Here is a 24,330-nt window from a genome sequence, read left to right as displayed (position 1 = left end):
CTCCTTCTCCTTTGTTCCTCCTTCCTTCTGTTCCTTCATATCCTTTTCTGCTCCTTCTGTCCCCGTGTCTCCCTGATTTGTCCTTCTCTGCCCTCTCTCAGACCTGCCAGGGGCCACCCGTGGACATGGGTTGCCTTGCCGGAGGCCCTTGGGGTTAGATTATCATTGCCGACTGAGAAACATTGCTGTGGCAAGTGAGGGGAAGAGCTAAAGCAGAAGAGTGGCTTTAATCTTGCCAGGGGGCGTCACTAGATCGAAGAGATAAGTTTGTGGGGTGACACTCTTGAGATGCGTCCCTCTCTTGGGCACTAAGTTGAAGCTCACGCCTTTAACCTAATCAATGTAGAACTCTTGAACTGCCTTTTCAGGGTCTAGAGAAATGATTAATCCTTGCTTCTCTAAACCCCAACTTAAAGCAATTTTCTATGACACAGAAAAACAGAGTTTTTGAGTGTGAAACGATAATTTCATTTTCATGTACTCTACAAGGGCTGACCCGTGTTCTTATGGAAAATATTTTGCTTTGAAAGTGAATCACAGAATGATTTAAGTTTCAGGTAGGTTCCTTGGAGATGGCTGTATTTTTGTTGTAGATTTCTCTTACATGAAACAGTTCAGTGATCAAACCAAGAATCTGGTCAGAAGACAGCCTTAGAATGTTCTTTCAAGGAGAGATCTATCTGACTGGTTGTGGAAAACCCTTCTAATTGTACAGCTATTCATTTTCCCATAGAGCCTACTTTGCTTAACTGGTGTAAGTCAGATTGGACTGAAAAGTACCTGAGGCATCCAAATACGTTCTTCCTCATATTATATTTGGTTTTACATCCTTTGAATGAGTTGGAATAGTAGATCAAAGGAGGAAATTCTTACTGGTTTTAATCCCGTTTCCTACCCAGAGACCTTTTCTCTCTAATTTCCCTTTTGGCATGGAAGCCCTGAGTGCTACCTCTGCCCTTCACACGGCTCTCTGTTTGTAGACCACACGTATAAGTTCTTATTTAAGCTTTACTGAAAGCTATCAAAGATTGTATTCTCTCAATCTCAGTTAGCTCCTACTATAGTCAGACACTTCTGCATCTCAGCTGTTTGACTTAGGTTTTGAAAAGACTCTTCAGATACTTTTATACTGAATTCTCCACTATTTTTAGATGATGGCAATATTTTCAGTATTGACAGTGAACCTGCCACCCCATTGCCTGTTCCTACAGAAGATCACTTTCACTTTGCTCTCGTTTCTGTGCCACAGAATTCTAAGAGGTACTAAAAAATCTTAAAGAATTCCCATTTCCCTGGGGCTTTAAAAGATGAGCTCTAAGTTGTCCTGGAAGTAGCATCAGGTAGTGGTAAAAGCCTAAACATTGGAATCAGAGAGAATGTGTTTTAAACTCCAGTTGAGCACTTTTCTAGAGGTGTTCTACTTTCTAGAATAAGTAACTTTGCTCTCAAAGCCTTCAGTGATCTATCTGGAATGCGGAAAGAAGATCTGTCAGATGGGGTTGCCCTGAAGAGTAAAGAGATAATCCCCATAAAGCATTTAGGATGTCACAAAGTGTTAGGTTTGTTTGCTGTTGTCCCTCACTCCCTTTGCCCCACCCCCACTCCATCCCTTTATTGGGTTAAAGTATCTGATTCTGGCAGTTGCATTCTTAGCATCTGAAGTGGTGTCTTGGGTTTGGGGCAGGGGGAAAAAAAATGCCTGGAATTTCAGGACAATGCTGGAGGAAGCTCTGTGTCAATTTGAAAAATGGTCCCACTGTTCAATACTACCTAGATTGATTCATAAGTGTGAAAATAACTTGAAGGTCATGGCAGGTGGAGACAATCTGGAGGTGGAGACTGATCATTTTTGCTCTATTGTTTTTGGAGTGGGTACAGACAGAGCTCAACAATGACCTAACCTTTTTCTTTCCGCCCCACACAGGAATCTGTTTTAGCTTTATTAATATTCACTCTGCTGATGGGAATCTTTGCTTTTTAAAGATCTCAAGTATTTTTGTGCTTATTCAGAAGTCTGTTATTTACTGTCATGTCACTCATCATTATAACTCCATGGCTTTAATAAATTATTTAATTCTCTTTGAATAAAGTTTCTTCTGATAAAAGAAATGTTTATAGTGGCATGGCTTCAAGGCTCAAGATCAGTATTTAAATAGGGAGGAAGGCAAATGATCCAGTAATCTTCTATCAGAATTACATTACATTCATATGATTCTTGTCAATTTCCACATGTTTTTTTCCCACATTTGTTTTACCATTTAATCATCCCTTAAAACCTCCTCATGAGTAGGTATATTAAACAGTGATATCACAGCATAAGGATTAGAGAGCTAACACACAGCAGTCCCAGGGACTGACGCCAAGATAGCATTATGAGGATGTGAGTTTAGGTCTTCAGAACCTTGATCTGCTGTTATTCCCAGGAGTCTCTGCCCTTTCAGGGTTCAGCATTTTTCAGTGCTGAGAGAGGGAACCAGGTGAAGAAGTTAGAAATTCAGTCCTGGTCTTGGTGGAGAAGACTTCTGGATTCCTTTTTTGAAGAGTGGGGAAGGAGGAAGAAATGGGTAGCCAGACTGTAAGGCCAGGGTCAGGTACAGTTAATCTAATTTGGCCCCGGGGCCCCAGGTTATTAATTACACCTCTGGATGAGTTATGGTAACCTCATAACAAGCTGTGCTTGCATCACAGGGTGGAGGAAGCGAGGGAGGAGAGAGAAGAAAACAGAGCTTTAAGGCTCCTGAGAGCAACTGCTTCTTCTGCTACATAGTCCCAATTTGTACTTCCCCTCTGAGCTCTGTCTTGACATCAGCCCTCCAAGGCAACATTGAGGATTGAGGAGGTGGCAGAGATATCAGACAAAGGAATCTAAAGGGCCAACGTATTTTGAACACTTTGATTCTCAACATCCTTTACATTTAAGTTAGTGTAATGTCAGTGCAAGAAAACATAGGGGAACACTTTGAAGTTTTAAGAGTCATGAATACCATTAACAATAGCCAAAATTTAATGAACACTGACTACGTGCAAGGCACTATTCTAACCTTTTATGTGTATTGTCTCAATTCACACACAACCGTATGAAGTAGGTGTCTTATTAATTGCATTTAACTTAGGTGCAAATTGAGGCAGAAGGAGCTTAATTTTCTAAGAGTATAAAGTGCTTGAGTGCACTGTTATTTAAACCTTAAGTGAAAAAAAAAGAAAAAAAAAATAAACCTTAAGTGGACAGACTCCAAAACTTGTGCTCTCAGCTCCTGTATTTACTGCTTCTAAAAAAAAACTAATAAATGTTAATTTTGCTGTAAAGCTTCGTGTTATTCCATGTATTAGACTGGAATGAATATCAAATTACAATCCTCTGTACATAGTGATGTATATTATGTAACATATCTCTTCCTCCATATAAGAATGAAGAGTATATAACCTGAGATTTTCATTTTTGTTTTTTTGAAAAAGAGACAGTGCTCATAGGCAGGGGAGGGGAGGGACAGGATGGGCAGAGACAGGAAGAGAGAATCCCAAGCAGGCTCCACATTCAGTGCAGAGCCCAGTGCTGGGCTCGATCTTATGACCGTGAAATGATGATCTGAGCTGAAATCAAGTCAGACGCTTACCCAACTGAGCCACCCAGGCACCCTTATAACCTGATTTTGAATATTCTTTTTAGAGAACATTTCCTGGTTTTCTCCTGTTTGAATGTGGTAAAACCAGTAGAGACATGGTTATGTTAGATACACCTGATCTTCAATCTAGTTATTTCCATATTTGCTGAATCAGTTCTGGGATTTAAAAATAGGGCAAAAAAATATTTTAAAAAATAGGGCAAAATCTATGATCTCTATGCTGATAATAATTATTTTCTCACTTGATCCACACAACCTCTGTGAGGTGTAAGTAGGGAAGGTATTCTCTGCAGTTTTGGGTGAAGAAATGGCCACATTTGTGTGAAGTCATGTGGTCTCAGGACTAGATCTTTTGGAGTCTTTCTCCTGAGGTGATTATGTTCTCTTTGCGCTATTCCTTTTTCTTAGTTTGGTTTTTACTCCTTCATTCAGGGGCATTTGTTGGGCACTTCCCATGTGTTGGAGAATATCAGTGCAAGTAAAATGATTGGAAAAAACATCTTAAGCACTCCTCCCTTCAAAGTCAAGGGCAGAGACCACTATAAACACAGCTACAATAGAAGTTTTTTAGAGATTGGAGCTAGACTACTGAGGAAGAGATGAACCACTTAATAAGAGATAGGAAGACACACAGAAGAGGTAAAATGGAAACCGGATGTTAAACGTGGAATCAGAAAATATTAGAGGGAGGCAAAGGGGATCAGCAGATGTTCTAGGCAGAAGGAGCATGAGGAGCTTCAGTGACCGAATTATCTGGATTGAGGAACAGGGGCATCAGCAACTGTGACAAAATAGAGCGGGCCTACGGTGCCATACCAGGGAGGTGGGCTTTATCCTGAGCCCATTCTCTACCTGGGTGGCCATGACTTCGGGGCACTTGGTTGTGTCCCAGGGGGTACCTGGAGCTGCATGCCTTCCTAGAAAGCCAGTGAACTTTTAAAACAAAACCAAAAACATTGTTTTGTATTAATTATATGAACATTCATTCACTCAAAAGCATTTAGTGAATTCCTGCTGTGTGCATTGTCTCAGGCACAGAAATACCATGGAGAATAAGAGATGAAACTTCTTGCCCTTACAGAGATTCCATGCTGCTGAGGGAAGATAGTATGTTAGATAGTGGTAAGTCTCAGAAGAAAAAACAAAGCAGTGAAAAAGGATAGGAAATGTTGAGTGGTATTGGTGATTAATTTTACATAAGGTCACTGGGGAAGCCTCACCAATAAGGTGACTTTTAAGTAAATCGAGTGAAGAAAGTAGTCAAGTGGTAGTCTGAGGAGTAACACTCAGGGAGAGGGATCAGCGGTGGAAAGGCCCTCCCTGGAGTGAGAGTGCCCTTGGCAGGTATAGGAACAGCAAGGATGCTAGGAGGGAGTATAGAAGATGACATCAGGCAGGTAACGAGGGCCAAGTCCTGTAGGGCCTTGTAAGTTATAATATGGGGTTGGCTTTCTGGTGCAGATGAATGTCCTGCTCTGACTTGTTTCCCCAGGATCACTCTGGCTACTGAGTTGAAAATAGACCACAGATGGCCATGGACAGAAACAGAGGAAAGTTATCTGGCCACTGTGATAATTCTGGTGATGAGGGGGGCTTGAACCAAGGTGGTGGCAGTGGGTGCTGTGGGATCTGATCAGATTCTGAATATATTTTAGGAGAGCCAATGGGACTTACCAATGCCCAAGACTTGCAGTGCCAGGGTGAGGAGTCAAAGAAAACACCAAAAGTTTTGTCCTAAGGAACTAAAAGAATACAGTTCCCACTTTCCTGACATGAGGAAGAATATAGGAAGAGCTGGTTAGGGGATGATGTCAGGCACTTAGTGTTGGAGATTGCATTGATAAGTGTCAGCTAGACAGGGTTCGATTATTGAAAAAGATTTACAGGACCCAAAATAATAGGACTTACAGATCTCTGTTGCGGGAAAATGATAAAAAATAACAATGGCACCCAATAAAGATGCATACCACAGGCCAAGGTTGCATCACAGCAGAGACGTCCCTCTGCCAGGCCATGCCAGGACATACTTCTTTCCTAGATCAAGAGCCACCAATGTGTGCATGGAGTACCTTGGAACCAGGGAGCCCACGATGACATCTTGGCTGAGATCTTTGCTACCCTGTTGGTCACAAAGGCATTTTCTTGCCAGGTAGCCAGCCTCAGTGGCAGAGCTTTCTGAGAGTTTTTGCACCAAGACCAGGTGCAAATCATTCATCATGCTGTTATCGATAAGTAATGTGACAAGCTGGTCCAATCTCCCAGACACTCTTCAAGCCATGGCTATAAAACAACACTCTTGGTCAACATGTCTCACATTTTTACCAGGGGACAGGTCTGTGCAAAGTAGCTTAGGCAAATTCCTGCCAGCACAGTGATGTTAAATTTGAGATGCCAATAACTTGTTGTTCAGAAAACTTCTAAAAGGGCTTTCTTTTTTTTATCAGTGCCTTAATTTATCTTGTCCCTTGGGTTAATCTCTGGAAAAAGCCCTGCAGATAGTGAAGATAAACTTCTTGGATGTGTAATAACATAGTAGGTTGGATTATTTTAGCAGATTACTTAGGAGCTATTTAAAGGACTGGGCTCTAATGTTGATGATTATTCAGGAATGCTATCTTGAGAATTACAAGACGGATTTATGTACCAAAGGAGCTACAGAACTCTTAAGAAAACTTCATCAATTTCCAGTTTCCCAAGGACTCTCCCAATACTACTGCTTAGTGAACAAACTTATGTTTGCCTCCCCTTCCTGTCCATATTTTCATGCTATCTTGACTTGCAGAATGAAAGGATTAAAGCAAATACCTTGTCATGTGTAAGTACATTAAATAACAATTGAAATATTTTTATACGCTGTTTCCTAATTATACTTGGGTTTTTATGATAAAAAATTTAAGTAGTTTGTCAGGAAATGGTTTTATCTCCAAAAGCTATATGAAGATTAACTAGTTAATATTGGTGGAAGAAAGAAAGAAAGCTATGTGAGTATTGTATGTTAATAAAATATTATTCAAACTGAGGTGATTAAAAAGGATTATTACTTAAAAACAATGGCTAGAATATTATTTGATTGTTGGAATGGTTATTTGAGGATGAGAGAAAGTATTCTACATATACTTTGGAAGACATTGAGGAGTATTTTTTTTGACTGAGGATTTATTTAGTCTAAGCTAAAAACAGACCTCAAATGTAAAGCTCATTCCAGTAGTATCAGAGTGAAATTTGGCCAGTATAGATCTGCTAATAGCAATTATAATGATGGCTCTAAAAATCTTAGACCATGTTTATATTCAATCATAGATTTGTATCTGTCTTACACTTTAAGGCATATTATATTGTTTAATTCCCACATCCTAGATGATATATATTTTTAGTTTACATTTGTAAAATGTTCAGCGAAAGACAACATGGCATCCTGATCAGATTCTTCTGTTGATTCCATCTCCAATGCCTTTCTCATAGAAGGGAATGTGTGCAACACAAAGTCTAGTGATAATAGCTAACCGGCAAATTTTTAGTCTAAGTCTGCATCTTTCTAGAAGTATAGCCATATATCCTCTCTCTCATTTGGTCAGGAAGCAGGTTATGTCTCATCATCTCCCTTTTACAGGTAAGTAAACTGAGGCACAGACTGTGTAACCCAAGTGCCCTTAGCCTTTTTAGCCTGAGATGCTCAAAGTGGCGTGGCAAACATTAGAAGGACAGAGCTGCTGTTCAGGTGACTTTAGAGCTTCCCTGTTTCCCCTGTACCAAGAGACTTCTCTAGAAACTACACTATTTTGTGTTTTCCCACCTTGGGCTCCTCTTTTATTCTAACCAAGCAAATCAGATTTCCAAAATGTGCGCCTAGGACACACTCTCTGCCTTTTGAGTTGCGGGTGCATCTTTCTGCTCTTTGTTCCTACTAGCAAAGATCAGCAGTGGGAGACACAGCAGGTCTGTGGTTGTGAATGCAAAGTATCTAGTTGTGGAAAACTAGAGCACAATAATGAGGCCACAAGTGAGCAACTAAAATACTATGCTTAAACTTGTATGGCAGGGCTCTAGTCATGCTGAGGCATGAATAGGTGATGTAAGTCAGGGAAGGCCATTTTAAGCTGGAAGATTCTTACTAGAAGGAAGAAATGGATCGGGATGGAAAGGGGAGGAGCATGAAAGAGGAGGGAAATAGTTGCAGGGACAAAACAAGTTAACATTCTACTTGTAGAATTACAAGACTTTTTACCCCTTTCTTGCTCTTTGACTTTCGCAAAGTAACACAAGTGTCCTGTACAAAATCCAGGTAATACAAGAAGGTACAAAGAAAAAAGCAAATATTTGAAATCCCTCTGTCTAGAGTTGGCCAAGACCTCTCTTGTGTGTGTGCGTACATAAACACACCCACACACAAGCACGCACATACACATACGTATTTCCACACAGAATTTTACATGCATGGGATCACGTATGCATGCCATCTTACCAACTCCATTTTTGTTCACTGCTGTGTAAGGGATGCTTCGTGAATATTTCAAATCTTGACTTCATTTATTGTTTAACTATCCTCATAGGTTAAGTGATATCCTTATCAATAAGAGAACAAGATGATTTTTAAAATCTCTTTCATCTCTTTCTCTGCCTTTTATTTTTATGAACATTTGAATATCTTGGCTGGATCAAAAACAATAAAGAGTAGTTCATCTAGCTCAGTATTTCTGCTCTTCACTGTGTTACCCAGGGACATTTGAAAACAGTGCCAGAGTTCCTCTTATAAAACCAGCTTTAAAAGTGATGACTGTACCCTGAGCATCATGATGTTATGAAAAATCTGGCATGGATCTAATATTCATAAACTTATTTATCTGAACTGTTTGAATTCGACCACATTTCGGCATGTATCTTCTCTTGATATGTGTCGTACATTCTACTCAATAAAGTTTTTCTTTTCATTCGATCTTTTATAAAATTACATCCTTTATAAAGTTTTAGGCCATTTGCCTGGTGAATTTTGTGAACTAAGTCATGTAATTCCCTTCTAAAGATAGCGACGTTATCTTTCTTATTTTTATCCCCTACCACATCTAGAATTCATTCGCAGTCAGCTCCTTAGGCTTTGATAATCTGTGATGATGTGCATTGGGTCTCTGCCTTCCTAATAGTCTTGTTTTGTAATCTCTTCCTTAGCACTTAGAGCGGCCCCTTGATTATTTTATCTTTTTTTGAACTGCTTTCTGCTCAGTTAAAACTTTGATAAGTGTCGATTTGAGCTGTGGGCAGTATTCCAGAAGAGGAGGGATCATACTTTAGCACAAGATGACTTTCTGTTTTAATTTCTTCTTTTTCCTTTTCTTTCCCCCTGTTTTATTTCTATTACATATCTGGTAATGTCTGCTGTTTACTATGTTGGCATTGTTGAATAATGTCCTCAGGCAGGGTCCCAGTGACTCCAGAGGCTCCTTTTAGGTTATTGAAAACACTGTTTGAAAAAGAGAGCGTGGTTTATTTTTGCCCAAATCCATTAGTTTTCACTTAACGAGGATGAATCTCAACCCTCATATGTGTGCCTTTTTACCCAGGCTTGGAGGTTTTAAAAATTTAATTGAACATTGGATATTTCACAATCTTCAGGATCATGGTATTCCCACACCTTTATATTTTCCTTTTTAGTGTTAAATTAAAAATTGTACAACAGATACCTAGGTTTACTTTGATCCCTTTATTTTTTTATTTTTTTTTTAATTTTTATTTATTTATGATAGTCACAGAGAGAGAAAGAGAGGCAGAGACACAGGCAGAGAGAAGCAGGCTCCATGCACCGGGAGCCCGACGTGGGAATCGATCCTGGGTCTACAGGATCGCGCCCTAGGCCAAAGGCAGGCACCAAACCGCTGCGCCACCCAGGGATCCCTACTTTGATCCCTTTAAATATATATTTATTTAATCTACATTTTTAAAAACTTAAAACCTTATTTTTAGATCTGTAACCAAACATTTTTTTGAGGATTTTACTTAAAGAGAGAGTGAGAGAAAGAGTGTGCACATGTGAGCAGGGAGAGGGATAGAGCAAGAGGGAGAGAAAAAGAATCTCCAGCAGATTCCACACTGAGTGCAGAGCCCAACATGGGGCCCGATCCTATGACCCTAAGATCATGACCTTAGCCGAAAGCAAAAGTCAGACATTTAACCAGTTGAGCCACCCAGGCGCCCCTGTAACCAAGCATTTTTATATAAGGGATCAATTTTAATCTAATCAGTCTTTAATAGATTAATCTCTTTATGACTACTTACATTTTGTCAGTTGATTTTCTTATATTCTTATGTACCCCCTTACAATAGCTATTTGAATTTAAATTTAAAAATGAACAGATAAAATAAAATACATATACTCTAAATAAATAGCTATGTGATTGGTGAAACATACTTTCTCTTTGCAGAATGGTTATATTTTTCCCCTATCATCAGTTAGCTTGTATGTATTCAGAAATATCCTTAATTGCTTTCACTGTGTATTGCCTTTAGTTTTTCTCAGGAAATTCCAGTTTATTTAGAATTTATTGATATATGTATGTGGGAGAGCTCTAATTAGCATGCCCTCAGTCTATAATAATGTTGAGTAAAAATGCCAATATTTGTGGACTGTTAAGTTAAAAAGTATATATTCCTTTTAGGGGCATCTAAGGAATTTCCCAGACGCTTGTGAAGTATAATGTGTTCTCTGGTGATGAAGCAGTGAAGGGAGCTTCAAGAAATAAGCAAAGCAATGAAAGGACTGTGGAAGAGGAAAAGAATCTCAGTAGACCCCATCACATGGCTTACATTGATGCACATTTCAGGGAAAAGAGCCTTTAATTCTTGAATTTTCTATTTTTAGGGTCCCCGCATAGTTTCTGGACTATTGTAAAGTTCCTTTTCTACAGTTATGCATCTGTTCTTATTTTGCTAAAACTTACTTAGAGAATATGGGGATTCATCAGAAACTCATAATTGCTAAAACAGGATATGTTCCTTTTGGGCAAATGAAAAAGTCTCCTTTCCTGTCATTATTATTCATATGTTGTATAGGTTGGCTAAAAAACATTTGATCTCAGTGACAGATACAATGGAATGAATTCCTCTTTTCTTGGATATGATGTGCTTTCAGCACCAGGGTGATATTAATGGTACCAGGGAAGTGGATTCTGAAATTTATGGGTGAAAAGACACTGCTTTGTGTTCATTTAGATATTTTGGTTTTAACCCTGAGATCAGAGTACCTCACATCTCCTCAGGAGTGGAAGGGGAGTTCTCAGGGAGGTTTTGTGTTAACCCAAGAGTCACCACACTGTGGATCTGTGGGGCTGTGTGTGTTCCCAACAGGGTGACCATGTGGTCAGAATTCACTAACAGATTTCCAAGCAGGGCAAGTCCAGGTGGACTAGAAAGGAGAAGTGGGGTTATTACATGGATTTCGAGTTCTTATATTTTTATTTTGCATGGGGAGTAAAGTGAAGGTCTCGTTTTCCTTAAAATGGTCATGGAGATGCTTACAAACTAGGATCTTTAATGGGCAGCATATTTTCATACGGCAGCATCTCAGATGATCAAGACCTACGTGTTTCTCAAGCAAAGAAGCTAGTGAATATGGCAGATGTCTTCTTAGTCTCAACTTCAAAGCTTGCTTTGGTGATCATGCTTCTTTTAGGTAAAATAATATTCACAGTGTTAATTGCATAACAGCCCCATAAAAGAATTTAAATATCCTTGGATGTGTTTTTTTAAAAAAGATTTTATTTATTTATGTATTTGAGAGAGAGACAGAAACAGCATGAGCAGAGGGGAGGAGGCAGAGGCAGAGGGAGAAGCAGACTCCCCACTGAGCAGAGAGCCGAACACGGGCTTGATCCCTGGACCCTGAGATCCTGACCTGAGCTCAAGGCAGGTGTTTCACCAACTGAGCCACCCAGGTGCCCCCCTGGTTATGGTTCTGCCCTTCCTGTTCACGAGGGGTTGGTGAGAGTCTCTCAGCACATTTGAGTTACTCTTGCTTCTCTGACAGTGAGGTAGTCTGCTGCTGTTTTCCATTTGTCCTGCTCCATACACAATTCACTGAATGCAGGACAAAAATAGGGATCATTATTCCTGGATGTCACAAAATAAAAATTTGTGAGACAAAGTTACATTTAATCATTGGTCAAAATAGCTTATCATTCATATAAGAAAAAAAAAAAGAATTGATCTGTAACATAGTTCTGAATCCGATTTTTTTTTTGACATTTGACCACACTTTGAACATCCTGAGTTCTTTTTCTGAATCCCTACTCAGAAATATTTTTGTATTCATCTATCGTGTTCAGATAACATACTAGTGCTTTTAGAGACCTGAGGTAAGACAATTGGTGGGAAGGTTTATTCATCTAAAGGAAGAAGTAGTTAAAATGCACATTCATTCATGTATTCATTCTGCCTGTAATATGTTTTGAAAGAAATTGTCTGGGGCACTGGGTGGCTCAGTCGGTTAAGTGTCTGCCTTCGGCTCATGATCTTAGGATCCTGGGCCTGAGTCCCTGTGGGGCTCCCTGCTCAATAGGGCAGCTACTTTTCCCTCTCTGCCCCTCCCCCTACTCATGCTTTCTCTCTCTTTCTCTCTCTCTCTCAAATAAATAAATAAAATCTTAAAAAAGAAAAGAAAAGAAATTATTCTAAGCAGAGGTCATAATCCACACAGATGACACAGCAGAACTGACCAGTCCTGCTTTCATGAAGCTGCTATGCTAGTCAGTGATAGCTACAAACAAAGAGGCATCTGAACAACATAATTTCAGAAAGTGCAGATGTTCTGAAGACTAAACATTGGCCTCATGAGACAGAATGATGGGGTAGGGTTCCTCTAGATGAGCTGTGTTCAGACAAGCTTTCTCTTGGAGAGGTGACATTTGGGATGAAATCTGAATGAGGAAGAGTCAGTCATGTGAAGATCTTCAGGGGGGCGGGGAGGTGTTCCAGGAAGAGAAGACAGCACACACAAAGCTGAGAGCATTTTGGTGTGTTCTAGGGCCCATGCAGACACTGATGTAGTTGGGCCATCATTAATGGTAGGAGGGAAGCAGGCCAAAACTTTGTAGGCCTTGATAAGGGGTCTCAGTTTTACGTGCAATGAGAGATCAAAAAATAGAAAATTTTAGAAGGAAGACGAGTATGTCTTAATTGTGCTAGGTAAATACTCTGGTGACTTGGTTGTAAGGGTGTTGAGATCAAATAAAAATAGAAAAATTAGTTGGAGAAGTGTAGTTTTTTTTTTTTTAAAGATTTTATTTATTTGAGAGAGATCGCACAAGTGAGAGAGAGCACAAGTGGGAGTGAGGGGCAGAGGGAGAGGGAGAAGCAGACTCCCACGTGGGGCCTCATCCCAGGACTCCGGGATCATGACCTGAACCAAAGGCAGATGCTTACCCCCCTTTGAGCCACCCAGGTGCCCCTAGTTGGAGAAATTTTATTGGAAGTTGATTTTGGGAAGAATTTTAAGGAAGTAGGTTGAGAGGGGACAGACAGTGTTTGGGTTAATAGAAGACTCTTCTCTCTTCTCAACTGTCAGGAAGAGGGGCTCAAGGGTATTAGATCCAGGTAATGTGTGTACTTTAGGGGAAGATAAAGACAGAAGGGGAGGTGGCTTCAATATGAGGTTGAGAGTTATTTTTTTTTTTAAGATTTTATTTATTCATGAGAGAGAGAGAGAGAGAGGCAGAGACACAGGCAGAGGGAGAAGCAGACTCCATGCAGGGAGCCTGACGTGGGACTCGATCCCCAGTCCCCAGGATCACACCCTGGGCTGAAGGCGGTGCTAAACCGCTGAGCCACCTGGGCTGCCCCGGTTGAGAGTTCTGAAGCTGATTCCAGGTATTCACTTCAATGCATCTAAGATTCCTTGAGAAGAAGATAATTTTAATGAGCATAGATAACTGGTAAGTCAATCTTTTGCATGGACTCTGTTTTGCAGAAGTGCTTTATTTTATTTTAATTGTCTCAAAACAAATTCTACTCTCTCTTTTAGGTTAGGAGATTTTTTATTTTACTATCTTTAAAAACATTTTTTTTAATTAAAACACTTCCACAACTCTACTGATGCATGTTACAGCGTACATGCTACTATAAATAATTAGGTAATTACTTTTTCCCTAATAAATATAGATTTTTCCTTTTTTCCCCCCTCTAGTTAACAAGTTCCAAAGCTTCACAATGTTTTCATTTCTGGAAGATGTTTTATCAGATGATGACATTTGGCTCTTGATTTGAGCTGGCCTTAAAATCTATTTCATGAGACTAGTTTTAAATGAATTGGTTTAATTAAAATTGTCAATCTTATTTTATAATAATTATATCATTCTTGAGGCATATTTTTCTTAGATGCTGTCCTATGCTGTTAGGCAAAAAAGTAATTTTTGATAGAACAGGAACTCTTGCCTTATTTTCCATTACTCAGCACCTCATAACCTTATTATTTCTTGATCTGCAGAGAGCTTGTGTGTGTTTGTGTGTTTGCATTGTGTTTCATTCCCTATGATTCTTTCCTAATGCAGGATTAAATTGTTTCAGGTAGCTTTTTTGATAGGCACCTAAATGAGATATTCTCTTCTTGAGGGAGAAGAAAAAAAATAAGTTAATTTCATATATAAACCGAACTAGCATGTGTGTCTTAGAGTCTAAAAGAAAAATGCAAAGAACAAGCACAAGTGGTAACTGTCTAAAACGTAGGGAGTTATAGAAAGTATCAGAAAAACTTTATCATGATGCATTTTGAAATATTTGCATGTAACATTTTAAGGAATAAACTCATTGGATGTAGGCACTGGAATCTATAATGCATATTATCTAGTCAAACTCTGTCATTTTAGGAATAAGAAAATAAACTATTCATTTTCCTAAGAGCGTACTACTGGTTAGTGACAGAACAACTACTAGATATGTGACTTCTAGTTCACCAAACTTTTCTCTTTCATCAATTTCTCTTTTTCCTTGCACTTATAAATATCAGCATGTTTCTAAGATCAGAGCTGCTATTCTAACATTTTTTATTTTGTTGAAGCTAATAAACAAGGTATTTATTCATTGCCCTCCAGAGCTACAGTCTGCATACAGTCTGTGTACCAAGAGGTATGACTCATTATTCTGAATTTATCATCTCAGTTTTCCTGCTACCATTGCTTTGCTGCTTCCCATGCTAATGAATGAATGAATGAAAATCTCAGAATTTTAGGATTAGGGGGATCCTGAATCTTGAGCAAATGAAAGTGAATAGTGTCTCTATGAAGCTTCTTGCCACCAACGTTGCCAGATGGAGGTATAAATGGATTTTTTTAAGTTTAAGCTTTTCTCTTTTTTTTTTTAAGATTTTATTTATTTATTCCTGAGAGACACAGAGAGAGAGAGGCAGAGACACAGGCAGAGGGAGAAGCAGGCTCCGTGCAGGGAGACTGACGTGGGACTCGATCCTGGGTCCCCAGGATCAGGCACTGGGCTGAAGGCAGTGCTAAACCACTGAGCCACCCGGGTTGCCCAAGTTTAAGCTTTTCAATTGAAGGATGATAAACCAAAATGCATTAGGAAAAGAGAAACAAGACAATGTAGAATTTTAAAAAAATTTTATCTGATAAATGAATAAAAATTCCAGGAATTCCACCTGTTAAGTGATTATGTATTTAATTCTTACTGTTGTGTATCCAGTACTGTATTAGACTAAGGGTTTTTTTTTACCTCAAAATTATATTTTATAATACATATTTTATATCCATACTGTCTCACTTTGCAATATGTTATATATCTACATCTTTGACTATAGAGTTATGGAATTCTTTTCAAAGGCTTTGTGTACTAAGCCATTTATGGATGTACCATAGTCTTTTAAAACTCTTCTTCCATGTCAGGGACTTTATCTTTTATTTCATTCCTTTATTGTATTAAATAACGTGAGATTTACCCTGTTAACAAATTTTTAAGTGTACAGTAAAGCTTTTGTTGTTGACTATAAGCACTATGTTGTATAGCAGCTTTTCATCTTCCTTCACTGAAATTCTACACACATCAGTGACTCCACATTTCCCCCTCCCCCTAGTCCTTGGCAGCCACCATTCTACTTTCTGCATCCATGACTTTGACTACTTTAGATGCCTCATGTAAATGGAACTAGTGTTTGTCTTGTTGTAACAAACTTATTTCACTTAGCATAATGTCCTCAAAGCTTCATCCATGTTGTAGCATATGGCAGGATTTTCTTCTTTTTAAAGGCTGAATAATATTCCATTGTATATATATTCCACATTTCTTTATCCATTGGTCCATGGATGGACATTTCAATTCTTTTTGCCTCTTTACTATTGTGAATAGTGTTATAATGAACATGCAAATAATTCTCTGAGATCCTCTTTTCAGTTCTTGTAGATAAATAATTGGAAGCAGGATTGTTGTACCAGAAGCGAATTCTATTTCTGATTTCTGAGGAACAGCCTTACTATTTTCTATAGTGGCTGCTCCACTTTAGATTTCTACCAATAGTGCTCAGGTGTTCCAATTTCTCCAAGTTTTTGCTAACACTTGTTTGTTCTGGTTTTTTGTTTGTTTTGATAATGGCCATCCTAAGAGGTATTAGGTGATAGTTTATTGTGGTTTTGATTTGGATTTCTCTGATGATGAATGATGTTGACCCTTTATACACATACCTCTTGACCATTTTTATATCATTTTCAGATAAAGTCTAATCAAATTCTTTGCTCATTTCTTTTTCACCAGATTTTTTTTTTCCACTGAGTTGTAGGAGTTCCTTAGATATTTTGGATATTACTTTTTTTAAAGATACATGGTTTGCACATATTTTTGCCCATTCTGTGGATTGCCTTTTCACGGGAAGAAGGAGCTTTTTTAATCTGATGAAGTCCCACTTATCTATTTTTTCTTTGTTGCCTGTGCTTTTGGCAACATTTTCAAGAAATCATTGCCAAGACCAGTGTTATGAAGCTTGTCTCCTATGTTTTTTTCCAGGAGTTGTATAGTCTCAGGTCTTACACTTAAGTCTTTAGTCTGTTTTGAATTGATGTTTGTATATGATGTAAGATAAAGATCAGTTTTGTTCTCTTATATATGGATGTTCAGTTTTCCCAGTACTATTTGCTAAAGAGACTATACTTATAGTCTTGGCAGTCTTGTTAAAGATCATTTGAATATATATATATATATATATATATATATATATATATATATATGGATTTATTTCTGAGCTCTGTTCTGTAATGTTAGTTTATATGTGTCTTTCTGCCAGTACCATACTATCTTGATTAATGTAGCTTTGTAATATGTTTTGAAATCAGGAACTGTGAGGCCTTCAGCTTTGTTCTTTCTCAAGATTGTTTTGGTTATGTGGGGTCTTTTGTAGTTCCATATGAATTTTAGGATTTTTTTTCTGCAAAAAAATGCCATTTAGATTTTGATGGGAATTACATTGAATCTGTAGATCATTTGGGGCAATATGGACGTTTTAACAATATGAGGTCTTCTAATCCATGAACATAGGATTCCTTTCCACTTACTTGTCTTCTTTATTTTCTTTAAGAAAAGGTAATATTATTTTATTATTCAAATCATTGAGTTCCTTGGTTAAGTTTACTCTTAAGTATTTTATTCTCTTTGATGTTAATGGAAATGGAAATATTTTCTTAATTTCCTTTTGGATTGTTCACTGTTAGTATAGAAACACACTGATTCTTCTGTTGATTGTGTATTCTGTAACTTTGTGAATTAATTTCTTGACACTAACAGTTTTTTTGTAGAATCTTTTGAGTTTTCTGCATATAAGACCATATAATTTGAACACAGATACTTTTACTTTTTCCTTTCCAATTTAAATGCCTTGTATTTCTTTTTCTTGCTTAATTGCTCTAGCAAGGACTTCCAGTAGTATGTTAAATAGAAGTAGTCAGAGTGAGTTTTTTGCTTTGTTCCTGATCTTAGAAGAAAAACTTTGAGTTTTTCATTGTTGAGTGTAATGTTAGGAGTAGACTTTTCATATGTGGCCTGTATTATGTTGAGGTAATCTTCTATTTCTAATTGGCCAAGAATTTTTATCATAAAAGGATATTGAATTTTATAAAATGCTTTTTCTCTATTGAGGTGATCAAGTGATTTTTATCCTTTGTTCTGTCAATGCAGTGTATCATATTAATGAGTTTTCGTATATTGAAACATCTTTGCATCACAGCAATAGACACCACTTGGTTATGGTGTATGATCCTTTTAATATGCTATTGAATTCAATTTGCAGTGTTTTGTTGAGGGTATCTGCATCTATATTCATCAGGGATATTGGCCTTATTTTTTTCTTGTGGTATCTTTGTCTGGCTTTGGTATCAGAGTAATGCTGCTTCTGTAAAATGAGTTTGGAAATGTTCCATCTTCTTCAATTTTTTGAAAGAGTCTGAGGAGGATTTCTGTTAGTTCTTTAAATGTGGTAGAATTCAGTGAATCTTCTGGCCCTGAGCTTTTCTTTGTTTTGGGAGATTTTGATTACTGATTCAATCTTTATACTAGTTTAGGTATGTACATATTTTATTTTTTCATGATTTGGTGTTGGTAGATTATTTGTTTCTAGAAATTTATCTATTTCTTCAAAGTTTCATAGTAATCTCTTTTAATCCTTTGTATGTCTGTGGCATTGGTTGTGATGTTTACTCTTTTATTTCTGATTTTATTTAATTTGAGATTTCTTACTTTTTTCTTAGTCTAACAAGATTTGTCCATTTCTTTTATCTTTTTAAAAACCGACTCTTATTTTCGCTGACTTTTTTTGCTATGTTTTTTCATTTTCTATTTAACTTATTTCTGCTCTAATCTTTATCATTTTCTTTCTGCTAACTTTGAGTTTGGTTTGTTCTTTTTCTGGTTCTTTGAAGTATAAAGTTAGGTTCTTTATTTGAGATCTTTCTTTTTTTAATATAGTTTACCACTGTAGACTTCCCTTTTATTGCAACCCATATGTTTTATTATGTCATGTTTTAACTTCCATTTGTCTTAGGACATTTTCTAATTTCCCTTTTGATTCTTCTTTGACCCATTGGTTGTCTAGGAGTCTGTGGTTTAATTTCTGCATACGTGTGAATTTTCTAGTTTTCCTTCTGCTATTGATTTCTAGTTTCATTCCATTTTAGTCAGAAAAGATACATGGTATGGTTTCAGTCTTCTTGAATTTGTTAAGACTTTTTTTGTGACCTAATATGTGATCTGGAGAAGATTCTATGTGTGCTTGAGAAAAACGTATTTTTTTGTTTTTTGTACTTTTTGTTGAGTGGTGTTTTCCATATATGTCTGTTAGGCTCATTCGGTTTACAGTGTTGTTAAAGTCCTCTGTTTCCTTATTGATCTCTTGTCTGGATATTCAGTCTATTATTGAAAGTGGGGCATTGAGCACTCCTCATATAATGGTGTTGCCATTTATTTCTCCTCTCAGTTCTGTCGGTGGTTGTTTGATATATTTGGGCACTGATACTGGATGCATAAATATTTATAATAGCTACATCTTCCTAGAGAATGGACCCTTTTATCATTATCTAATGCCCTTCTTTGTCATTGGTGATGGTTTTTTAATTAAAGTCTGTATTATCTGATATAAGTATGGCCACACATGCTGTTTTTGGTTACCATTTGCATGGAAAATCTATTTTCTACTTTTTCATTTTCCATCTAGGTATCACCTTAAATCTAAAGTAGTTTCTTATTGACAGCATATTGTTAAATATTTTTTTTAAAAAATCCATTCAGCCACTCTGTATCTTTTGACTATATCTTTGAATCCATCTACATTTAAGATAATTACTGGTAGGAAAGAACTTACTATTAATATTTTGTTAATTGTATCCTGCTTGTCTTGTAACTTTTTTGTCACTCTTTTCATCTTTTGCTGTCTTATTTTTGTTGACTTTTTCATAATGATTTTTTTCTTTAGAAAATTTTCTGTAGGTATTTTGTTTTGGTTTCCATGATGTTTATATAAAACATCTTGTCATTACAGCACTCTATTTTAAGCTGATAACAACTTAATTTTAATTACATACAGAACTCTTCTTTCTTCCCACCCCAAACACTTTGTGATATTGAGATCACAAATTACATTTTTATTTTGTATCCATGAGCATATTTTTAGTTATATTTATTTTTTATACTCTTATGTTTTAATTTCTATATCAGAATTAAAAATGATTTATGCATCACCGTTATGGATCAACAGAACTCTAGTTGTCAACCTATTTACCTGTACCAATTAAGTTTATACTTTCATGTGCTTCCTTGATTGCTCTTTAATAACCTTTTACTTCAACTTGAAGGAATCTCTTTAGCACTTCTTATAAGGCAGGTCAAGGGGTGATGAACTCCAGTAGCTTTTGTTTATTTCGGAAAGTAGTTGAGTTTAATTTTTGAAGAATAGTTTTACCAGGTACCGTAAACTTAGGTGGCAGTTTTTTCTTTCAGCATTTTGCATATATCATCCCATTCTTTTCTACCCTGCAAGTATTCTGCTGAGAATATGCTTATAGTCTTATGGGGGCATGCTTGCATATGATAAGTCACTTTTCTCTCGCTGCTTTTAAAGTTCTCTCTCTTTTTTTTTTTTTTTTGTCTTTGACTTTTGACAATTTCATCATATGTGTTTTGGTGTGGACTTCTGTAATTCATTCTACTTGGAGTCTTTCAGTCTTCTTGAATTTGGATGTCCTTTTTATTCCACAGAATTAGGAAGTTTTCAGCCATTATTTCTTCAAATAAGCTCTTTGCCTCTTTCCCTCTTCCACATCAAAGGCCTTGCGTATATATTAGTATGCTTGATGGTAGTCCATAAATTCCTTAAACTTTCTTCACTCTTTTTCATTCTCTCTCTCCCTCTCTCTCTCATTCCTTTGGATAATTTCAAATATCTTGCTTTGGAGTTCCCTGGTTCTGGTCATTCAGGTCTGCTGTTGAATTCCTCTAGAGTTTTTCTAATTGGGTTATTATATTCTCCAGCTCCTAAGTTTCTGTTTAGTTCTTTCCATCTCTTTGTTGGTATTCCCATTTTGTTCATGCATTGTTTTCTGAACTCATTGAACACCTTTATGATGATTCTTTTGAATTCCTTGAGGTAATTGATATACCTTTGTTTCTTTAATGTTTGTTTCTGGGCATTTATTTTGCTCCTACAGTTGAACCATGCTTCCCTCCCCTGTTTCTTCATATGCTTTGTAACTTTGTGTTGTGATCTACTCATTTGATAAAATAGCCGCCTCTCTCATTCTTTACAAACTATGTATGGGGAAGTGCTTTCTCCAATCATCCCAGCTTGAATTCTACAAGCTTCTTAGACCTGTTCTGTGGATGTGTTTCTCTGAACTTGTGCATGTAAAATCTCAGTTACTTGGATTTGCCAGTTTCTTTTTTTCAGGAGCTTGTAATCTCTTGCTACCTCTGGTGTCTGTCTGTAGTACTGCAGTTTTTTCAAAGCTGCTGCAAGCCTCCCAGGTTTTTGTTATTCTTGGTGTTCCTAAGGTTTTTTTGAGTAGGCTGTATCCCCATCAGTCTGTGCTTTTGAGTTGGGTGAAACAAAAAGCAATCCTTTGGATAGCCATTCCAAAAATCAGAGTGTTGAACATATACTCCACTCAGACTTTTTCCCCTAAGGGAGAGGTTGCCAAGCTCTATTGGTTTCTGTCTGCTGTACCATGGGTCCTCTGGAGCGGATGGAAGCTGCCCAGCTCACTTGTGTTCTCACTAATTCTCCCTAGGGATCTAGAGTGTACCAGGCCCCATCAGCGCTCTGACATAGGCAAGGCACAAAGCAATCCCTTGGGGACTGCTGGGTAGCTCAGCAGTTGAGTGTCTGCCTTTGGCTCAGGGTGTAATCCTGCTTCTCCCTCTGCCTGTGCCTCTGCCTCTCTCTCCCTGTCTCTCATGAATAAATAAAATCTTTTTTTAATTATTTTTAAATTTTTTTATTTATTTATGATAGGCACACAGTGAGAGAGAGAGAGAGGCAGAGACATAGGCAGAGGGAGAAGCAGGCTCCATGCACTGGGAGCCCGACGTGGGACTCGATCCCGGGTCTCCAGGATCGCGCCCTGGGCCAAAGGCAAGCGCTAAACCTCTGCGCCACCCAGGGATCCAAATAAAATCTTTAAAAGAAAAAAAAAACAATCCCTTGGGCAATGCCTCCTAACATTTGATGCATGTTTCAGCTCTTTGCCTCCCCAGGGAGAAGCTAGGGACTGGAAGTTTTCTCCCATTTACACCATGCTGAACTGAGGGAGGACTATTGTGAATAAGGGCCATGAATTTTCCTACCAGCTTTGATGTGACTGGTTTTGTGCTTATTTGGAGTTCAGGAGCCTCTTAACTGGTTTCTGGATTTCTCATTAAGGGAATTGGCCTGTACATTGTTGAACCAGTATCTCTGCTGGAGGAGGAGGATCTGAGGCCTCCTCTTTCACCATTTTGCTGATATCACACCACTTGAGGTTATGGGTTTTAAAGCCATGAGCAACTCAAGTAAGGTTCTTATGATTATAGAAACAAAAAATAAGTGAATTAATAAACATATAAGGTAATTTCAAAAAGTCTTAAGAGTTTTGAAAAAGTAATATAGATTACATGATAGAGAATTGCCACCTTGGCTAATTAAATTAGCGAATGAAGGAATTCAGATATTTTAGCACAACCTGAAAGATATTTACCGGTTCATAGATGTGTGAATACCTGGGGAAAGGCATTCCAGGTAGAGAGGAGGGCAAGTACATGATCTGACTTATGACTTAAAGGAATCACTGTGGTTACCTGTGAGGTATAGATGTAGGTAGGCAAAATTGGAACCCCTCATGGGACCTAGTAGTCTAGGGTTGGGGACAAAAGTGATGTATGGGATGAGACATGGTCATATGGATATTTTGAAGGTAAAACTAATGGTATTTGATATGAGGTATAAGAGAAAGAAGTCAAGGATGATTTATAGGTTTGGGACCTTAAGAACTGGAAAAATAAAGTGGCCAATTAATGATACAGGTAAAACTCAGGTGGTTCAGGTTTTAGAGAGGAGCTTGAGAGTTCAATTTGGCATATGATTGATTTGAATTTCCTTTCAGACATCCAGGTAGGGAAGCAGTGCAGAATGAACAATACATTTGGTAGTTATCACATATTGATAATATTTAGAGCCTTCAGTTTAAATGAAATCACTAGGAATGTGGATGGATGAGGGACAGAATTATAGGCTCAAAGGTGAAGAGGATGAAACATCCTTCAGGGAGACTGGAGAAAAGCCAGAGAATGTAGTGTTTTGTGGGCCACATTGAAGACATGTTGCATGGTGTAAGAGATTAGCTGTGTAAAGTGTTACTTCAAAGTCTTACTCTCTTCACCATGACCTGTAGAATGCAGTTAGCGCTCTTTCCTATCAGTTCATGATAGTGATTATTTGTGTACTTAGAAATCAGTAAGCACAAGATATGCCACAAATAGTTAATTCTTGAGCAGTTAGTATTATGCTAGATGCATAAGCCGTATGTGACATACACATTGAAGACAAGGCCTTATGACCATTTGGGATACATTATATACATATGGATAAAATAAACAAGATGTTCACCCAGCTTCAAACTTACGAATGGATTCTTTTAAACAATTTATTTATAAATATATTTATTGCTTGGGACTTCCCATGTGTTTTCACATAAAAATTATACTATAAACGAACACCATAGTCCAACACTAGGCAACCACAGCTATAATACAGCTAAATTGTATCACCAAGACAAGAGACTGGTCTACCAGGTTAGTTATTGGGTTTACTTATTTTGAATTAGTGATCCATGTAGCCTCTTTATGCCTCAACTTCTTTGGAAGGTAAATAATACATGTGTGATTACCGTTAAGTGATACTGTATTGATAATGGGCACAGGGTTAATTTTATGAGATTGTGAAGCACCTCAGGTCTTACACTGCAAGTTTCAGATAGTTACTTGAGACAGAGCTACCAAGGGACACCCATCAGATGCACAGCAAGTGATTTAAAAAAATGAGTGACATTCAGGTGTATTCAGTCATCTCCTGATGCCAGCACTCTGGACCCTCCAGAGACAAGATGTTGCTTTAATGTGATTATGCATTTCTCTTTCTCTCCCTGCCCAGTTTAAACCTATCATGCTCATTCCACCAGCATAAACACATGCTTAGTTGGAAAATGTTCAGGGGCAAGAAAAGCAAAGATCACTATGGATGTTGGGCCAACTTGCTACCTCTCCAGGCATTGGACCCATTCCCCACTAAATGAGGGTAATGGTATATTCATACTCTAAGCCTCTGAGCAGGAAAGACCCTCCAGTCTCATGCTTATCATGTGGATTTTGGAGCATCTTTTGTTTCATAGGTTACTGTGCTCTGAAATGCCCTTAAGATTGATATCCTCGTGTGAATGAAGATGAACAATACAGCATATGTGAATGACTAATGTAGAAAACATGAGGAAAGATGCCAGGCTCATTTTCAGTGCTGATGATTGTGGTGTGACACTCTTAAATCAGTCTGAGAAGTGCCCAAGGGGAGGGTTTAATTGCATTTTTGTGCAGTAACTACTGGACAGGTGTCAAAGGGTAGCTCTATCATTCCAGTCAGCTTAGAACAATATATAAAATTCTATCAGGTTCTTGTTTCTCAAGAAAATGGATTTCAACCAATCCAGTATTCGCTATG

At 37.7% G+C, this 24,330-nt stretch overlaps 1 protein-coding gene across 12 annotated transcripts in view; it reads left to right on the top strand.

The window, feature by feature from the left end:
* The window catches only part of KCNK2 (potassium two pore domain channel subfamily K member 2), a 198,645-nt gene that overhangs the window by 72,868 nt on the left and 101,447 nt on the right, over positions 1-24,330 (top strand). The window lies entirely within an intron of this gene.

This window comes from Canis lupus, chromosome 6 (genome assembly GCF_048164855.1).
Source record: "Canis lupus baileyi chromosome 6, mCanLup2.hap1, whole genome shotgun sequence".
NCBI lineage: Eukaryota > Metazoa > Chordata > Mammalia > Carnivora > Canidae > Canis > Canis lupus.
The sequence above is the reverse complement of the archived record's forward strand: the minus strand, read 5'-3'. Positions and strand labels throughout refer to the sequence as shown.